The sequence below is a fragment of the Triturus cristatus genome, chromosome 2_2, assembly GCF_964204655.1.
Source record: "Triturus cristatus chromosome 2_2, aTriCri1.1, whole genome shotgun sequence".
NCBI classification, from domain to species: Eukaryota; Metazoa; Chordata; class Amphibia; order Caudata; family Salamandridae; genus Triturus; species Triturus cristatus.
The window spans coordinates 23,967,668-23,973,669 of record NC_140582.1 but is presented as its reverse complement, the minus strand read 5'-3'; positions in this window follow the sequence as shown (position 1 = coordinate 23,973,669).

Here is a 6,002-nt window from a genome sequence, read left to right as displayed (position 1 = left end):
CCCTAAATGTCAACAGCAATTCAGTTTCTCATGGGATGGTAGACAAATGACATTTAAATATTTCCCACGGGGGGCGTGGCCAAGATGGCGGTGTAGGTGGACGCGGCCTCGGCGAGCTCCTCCGGCCCAGGCCCCTGAGCACCATATTCACTGCTGATCTCCCCCCATCGTCGCTGGCCGGCGACGGCGGGTGCAGTGGAGAACTAGCGGACCTTGCTGGGAGGAACATCGGTGCGCCAGAAGGCATCGTTGGCGGACTGTGGAAGCCGAGCCGCGACCTTCGAAGGCTGCGGCCCGACCGGAAGTGCCGTTGGGTCCGCCCTGCGCGTATACTTTAGCCTGAGGCGCTGCGCGGAGGCCGCCGGTGCGGCCTGGAGAGGAGCCGCTGATTGTGGCGCTGAGCGAAAGCGAACGAGGCGGCGAGATGTTGGGGCCCCGCCAAGAAGACCGGCCGCCTTATGGCCGTGGGGGGGACTGGTGAGGTGCCGAGGACCTCGGGGGGGCCCTACCGTCCCACCCGTTGACGCCAAACGGGAGGTGGTGTGTGCCAGGTGGTGCAACCCGGGCCCAGTGGGGTCTCAGAAGCCATTGAAGCGGATGACCGCGGTGGCCGCGGTGACTTGTTGGCTCCCTGGTTGTGAGCGAGTTGAGGTCCGCTCGGGGAGCTACTTGCGAGGCGGCGTGTTACAGACTGTGGACGCCATTTGGTCTGGATGCTACGCCCCACCGGCCTAGCACTGCGGTGGAGCAGGCAGGAGCTGACGCTCGAGGAGCACGAGGAGGTGGAGAACGGGTGCTGGACTGCACCACAGGAGCGGACGGACGGCCTACCCAGCTGGGGCGGTCACCTAGGCAGTGTGGTGTATGCTACTGTCGCTGGTGGGGATTGCGCACTTCCATTTGGCGCCCAAGATGGCCGGCCACAAGGGGAACAGGAAGGGTGATCGCACCCTACCGAAAATGCTGAACAGGAACACTGCACGGCAAGACCGCGGACAACCCTCCCCGAGTCGGGCTAGCAGTTCACAGGGGGCGAACGGAGGGGAGCCGCCAGTTACCAGGTCATTCCTTGAGTTGCTTTTTAGCTCCCTACGAGAGGACTTCCAGACTCTCAAACAGGAAGTGGCGGGGGAGGTGCGGGAGGTCCGGAGAGAGGTTGATGGCCTAGGAGAGAGGGTCTCATCTGTGGAAGAAGCTGGTCATGCCCGGGACGAGGAGCTCACACAGCTCCAGCAGGAAGTGGTCAGGCTCCGGGACCAGCAGATTGATCTACAATCTCATGTGGAGGACCTTGAAAACCGTTCCCGGAGGAACAACATCAGGGTCCGGGGCGTCCCGCTCGGAGAAGAGGGGGAAGATGCGGCCTCCTACCTGCAGGATCTGTTCCGGGAGGTCCTGGGTGAGCCGACAGACTTTTCTCTCAGGATCGATAGGGCACACAGAGTGGGCCCACGGCGCAGAGCCCCGGCGCCTCCCCCCGATCTTTTGGCCTATCTGCCGGACTATCCCCTGAAGGAACGTATTCTAAGGGTGGCTCGCACTAAGCCCTCCTTGGAGTGCAGAGGCCATAGGGTAGCCCTCTTTCAGGATATCTCAGTGGTCACCCTACAGAAACGCAAGTCCTTTAAAATTGTGACTGACTTCTTGCGGGAGCATGACATTCAATATTCTTGGGGCCACCCTTTTCGTATTATCGTCCGCTGGAACGGAACACTGCATCAGCTGCGCTCCCTTCAGGACACCTGTAATGTATTGGGCATCACGGCGACTGAAGAGGATGCCCCCACTCCACGTCGTCGCCGGATTACCGGGGATGGCTGGCAAGCGGTCCCTGGCCGCAGGTCTTCGACTTCATCAGTGCGACCGGACTCGCCTACTATCCGGGCTGACATGGATAATGCCGTGCGTGAGGTCGCTAGAGAAACGGCGACAAGAGAGGTTGCCTTGACCGCCTAGGACTTCTCCGGGGGGAGATCGACATCGCTTCTTCTTTTTCTGAGCTACAGGTTCGGGGGCCTGGGGGGGTGGGGGGGGAGCAGGGGTGGTGTAGTGGCTGGACGTCCACTTTCGAGACTCTTCCATAGACTTGCCTTTTTGGGCCGGTTTCCTTGACTCCTTTCTTGGGGGGACGGGGACAGTGTTTTGGGTTTGGAAGGGGTTGTTTTGGGGTGTTGGGGTACCGGGAGGGGCCGTGGGAGTTGGGTGTGGGGGAAGGAGTTGTCCAGTGCGCTGTGCTAAGATTTGTTGCTGTGCCTGAGTTTCTCCACCTTGTCTTGCTCTGTGTCGATGGGGAGGCGCATGGGGAGGTGGATTGTGGGGTTGGCGGGTGCGTGGTGGAAGACCTGGTCACATTGGGGCTGGTGGTTGGTACTAGGCCGCGCTGCGCAGGGGTGAGAGGCTTTGCATACTGTTCTTGGGAGAATGACTTGCGGTTTGAGTTGGGGGGAGTATGCCCGCCTACTATGATCACCACGCAGGACACTTGCGCCTTTACACACATTTCCTACTATGCCTCCTCATACCTTTAAGATCGTGACCTTGAATGTCAGGGGTCTGAACAATCCCGTTAAGCGGCGAGCGGTGCTTTCCCTGTTAGAAAACGCCCAAGTGGACATATGCCTCCTTCAGGAAACCCACCTGTTACCACAGGACACACATAGGCTACGCTCTTGTAAATTTCCGACGCAGTTCTTTTCTTCCGGTACTACCAAGACGGCCGGGGTGGCGATTCTAGTGGCTCGACATTTCAGGGGGGGAGCACATCCACAAATTTGCAGAAATTAAAGGGAGGATGTTGGCACACAGGTTTCGGGTGGGGGGCATTACATTCACGATAGGCTCCCTTTATAGTCCTAATGATAAACAGGAGCGGTTCTTGCAGTCTGCGGTGGAAGAGATTTCGGCCTCGCCGGATAGGCATGTTATCCTCGGGGGCGACCTTAACATGGTCTTTGATTCAGTTGTCGACAGATCGGCGCAGCGCTCCCCGCAAGTCGGGGAATTCTCAGCTGGTTGTAAGGCTAGACTTGCAGAGGTGGACCTCCAGGACCTCTGGCGTCATAAGCACCCCGTAGACAGGGATTACTCCTACTACTCCCACACGCACAAGACCTACGCGAGGCTTGATCACCTCCTGGTCACCTCACCGGTGCAGGCCCTGGCGTCTGCCGTGGACATAGGGGTTATTTCCTTGTCGGATCATGCCCCTGTTGCAGCCTCCTTTTGCGTGCCATCGTCTGCCGCCCCGGCGAGGGTCTGGCACCTCCGGAAAACTCTGCTTCACAGGAAAACGGTAACGGACCGTATTGAGCAGGTACTAGTGATTATTTGGCACACAATGATAACGCAGACACCACCAGAGCTACCCAGTGGGCGGCTTTGAAGGCGGTCCTCCGGGGAGAGTTCTTGTCAATCTCCACGGCCGAAAATAGGGAGCGCACGATAAAGAGGGATGAGCTTACTGACAGAGTCCGGGAACTGGAGCTGATCCACCGCAGAACTGGGGCTCCGAGGATTTGGCTGCAGCTTAAAGAAGCAAGGAAACTTCTTGCCGCCTTAGATGTGGATCGGGCGGAATATGCGGCCCTCCGACTGCGCCACGCTTTTTATACTGGGGGGGATCGCTGTGGCAAACTTTTGGCCAATAGACTCAGGGCCACTAGGCAGAGCCAGTTGGTGAAAGAACTCTCTGACCCCACGGGCGGTGCAGTGACAGACGATGCCTGCATCTCGGCTGCGTTCCGAGGGTTCTACGGGAACCTCTACGCGGGTGACCCGCCGGATGTACCGGCTATGACCTCCTACCTAGACTCGGTCACTCTGCCCTCCTTGGACCCCCTACAGGCGGACCATCTGGACAGGGCCATTAACATAGAGGAAGTGGTGACATCCATTGCCAGACTTAAGCACGGCAAGGCTCCAGGCCCCGATGGCTACTCGGCCCTCTTCTATAAGACGTTCTGCGGGTCGTTAGCCCCAATCCTCACTCGCCTCTTCAACTCTTTCGCGGAACCTGGAGCCATCTCGCCTGACCTACTGCGGGCTTCTGTCACGGTCATCCCCAAACCGGGGAAAGATCCTAAACGCTGTGGATCTTATAGGCCGATATCTCTCCTGAATGTCAACCTGAAACTCTATACTGGGATTTTGGCACGCCGCCTGGCGCTCCATCTACCTGGCCTGGTCGACCCGGATCAGGCGGGTTTCGTTCCGGGGCGGCAGACGGTGGATAATACAAAACGGGTGGTCCACCTGCTGGAAAAGGCCTCCCGGATCCGGGTGAGAGAATGATGCTCGCGGTTGATGCAGAAAAGGCGTTTGATCGCGTGCATTGGCCCTTCTTGGAACAAGTGCTGGTGAAGGCGGGTATTGGAGAGCGGTTTCGCACGATGATACTCAATTGCTATAAGGAGCCCTCCGCGGTGGTCCGGGTTAACGGCCACACCTCCGCGGCCTTCCCCATCGAGAGAGGCACCAGGCAGGGCTGTCCACTTTCGCCCTTGCTCTTTGCTCTCTACATGGAGCCGCTCGCTCAAAGGGTGCCAACGCGGCCGGCAGTGGAAGGGATACGGATGGGGGGATTTACCCATGCGGTCAGTCTCTACGCTGATGATGTCATCTTCACATTGGCTACACCCCGGACATCACTTCCGGCCTGTATGGAAGAACTGGCAGCGTTCGGCACGGTCTCGGGCTTTAAAGTAAATATGGGGAAATCGGTTGCTTTGGATATCTCCCTGGCGCCTGATACTAAGGCATATTTGCAGAACAGGTTCCCGTTACTTTGGTCCTCAGAGGCGATACCATATTTAGGGATTCAGATTGCCCCAACGTTGCCAGCCATGGTCTCGGCCAACTACTTGGCCTTGGGTGCCAAGATCAGGGCCGAGCTAGGTCGCTGGAATCGCGGCATTCTTGCCTGGTTGGGTAGGATTGCTGCCGTCAAGATGACGATTCTGCCACAAGTGCTCTACTTATTCAGGGCCCTGCCGCTGCCGCCGCCGAAGGGGTGGATACAGCAGTTGCAGTCGGACGTAGCACGTTTCATTTGGCAGGGGAAAAAGCCTAGGTTACGCAGGACCCTCTCCCATTTGTCTCCTGACGCTGGCGGCCTGGGTATCCCCGAATTCCGTAAATACTTTCAGGCAACGCAATTGCGGTACTTGGTCGAATGGTGCAGGTGGGAGTCGGATAAGCATTGGCTCTTCCAGGACCAAGCGGTGGCGGGGCGGCCTCTGCAGGAGATACCGTTCCTGCACCGGTCCCACCGGCCTAAGAATCTCTTCGCCTTTTTCATTACTAGGGTACCTTTGCGGGTTTGGGATGCGACCTCCCTTAGATATGACCTCACCACATTTCCTTCGCCGCTTTCGCCGCTAGTGGATAATCCTGCCTTCACCCCTGGGATGGAGAGGGGAGCCTTCACACATTGGCGGGAGGCAGGATGCAGAGCATTATGTCACCTGTATGGCCCCGAGGGTGTCATCCCGTTCACACAATTTCGGCTGGAATTCTCCCTCCCCGAAACGGAGAGACACCGTTATAAGCAGGGTCGGCATTGGGCCCTCCAGCCACAGGTGAGGGATGTGGCGGATAGGAGGCTCTCACCGTGTGAGAGGTGGCTGTTGACCCGTACATCGGACTCGAAGTTAATCTCGGACCTGTATAAGTTTTCGCAACTACCCTCCACACACTTCCACAATCCAGGGAGGGTTCGATGGGAACGGGAGCTTGGGAGGACACTGAGCCCCAAGGACTGGGACCACATATCTTATAGGGCGCGCCACTCAGCATATCATATGGGCCTCACTGATACTTTTACTAAAGTGTCCACTTACTGGTATTATACGCCTGAGCGGATCCATGAGTTCGACCATAGTAAGACAGACACATGCTGGCGGGGGTGCGGACAACGGGGTACACTCACGCACATTCTCTGGGATTGTCCTCTCTTAACTGGCTACTGGAAGGAAGTGCTGGATGAAATTGATTCTCATTTCGGC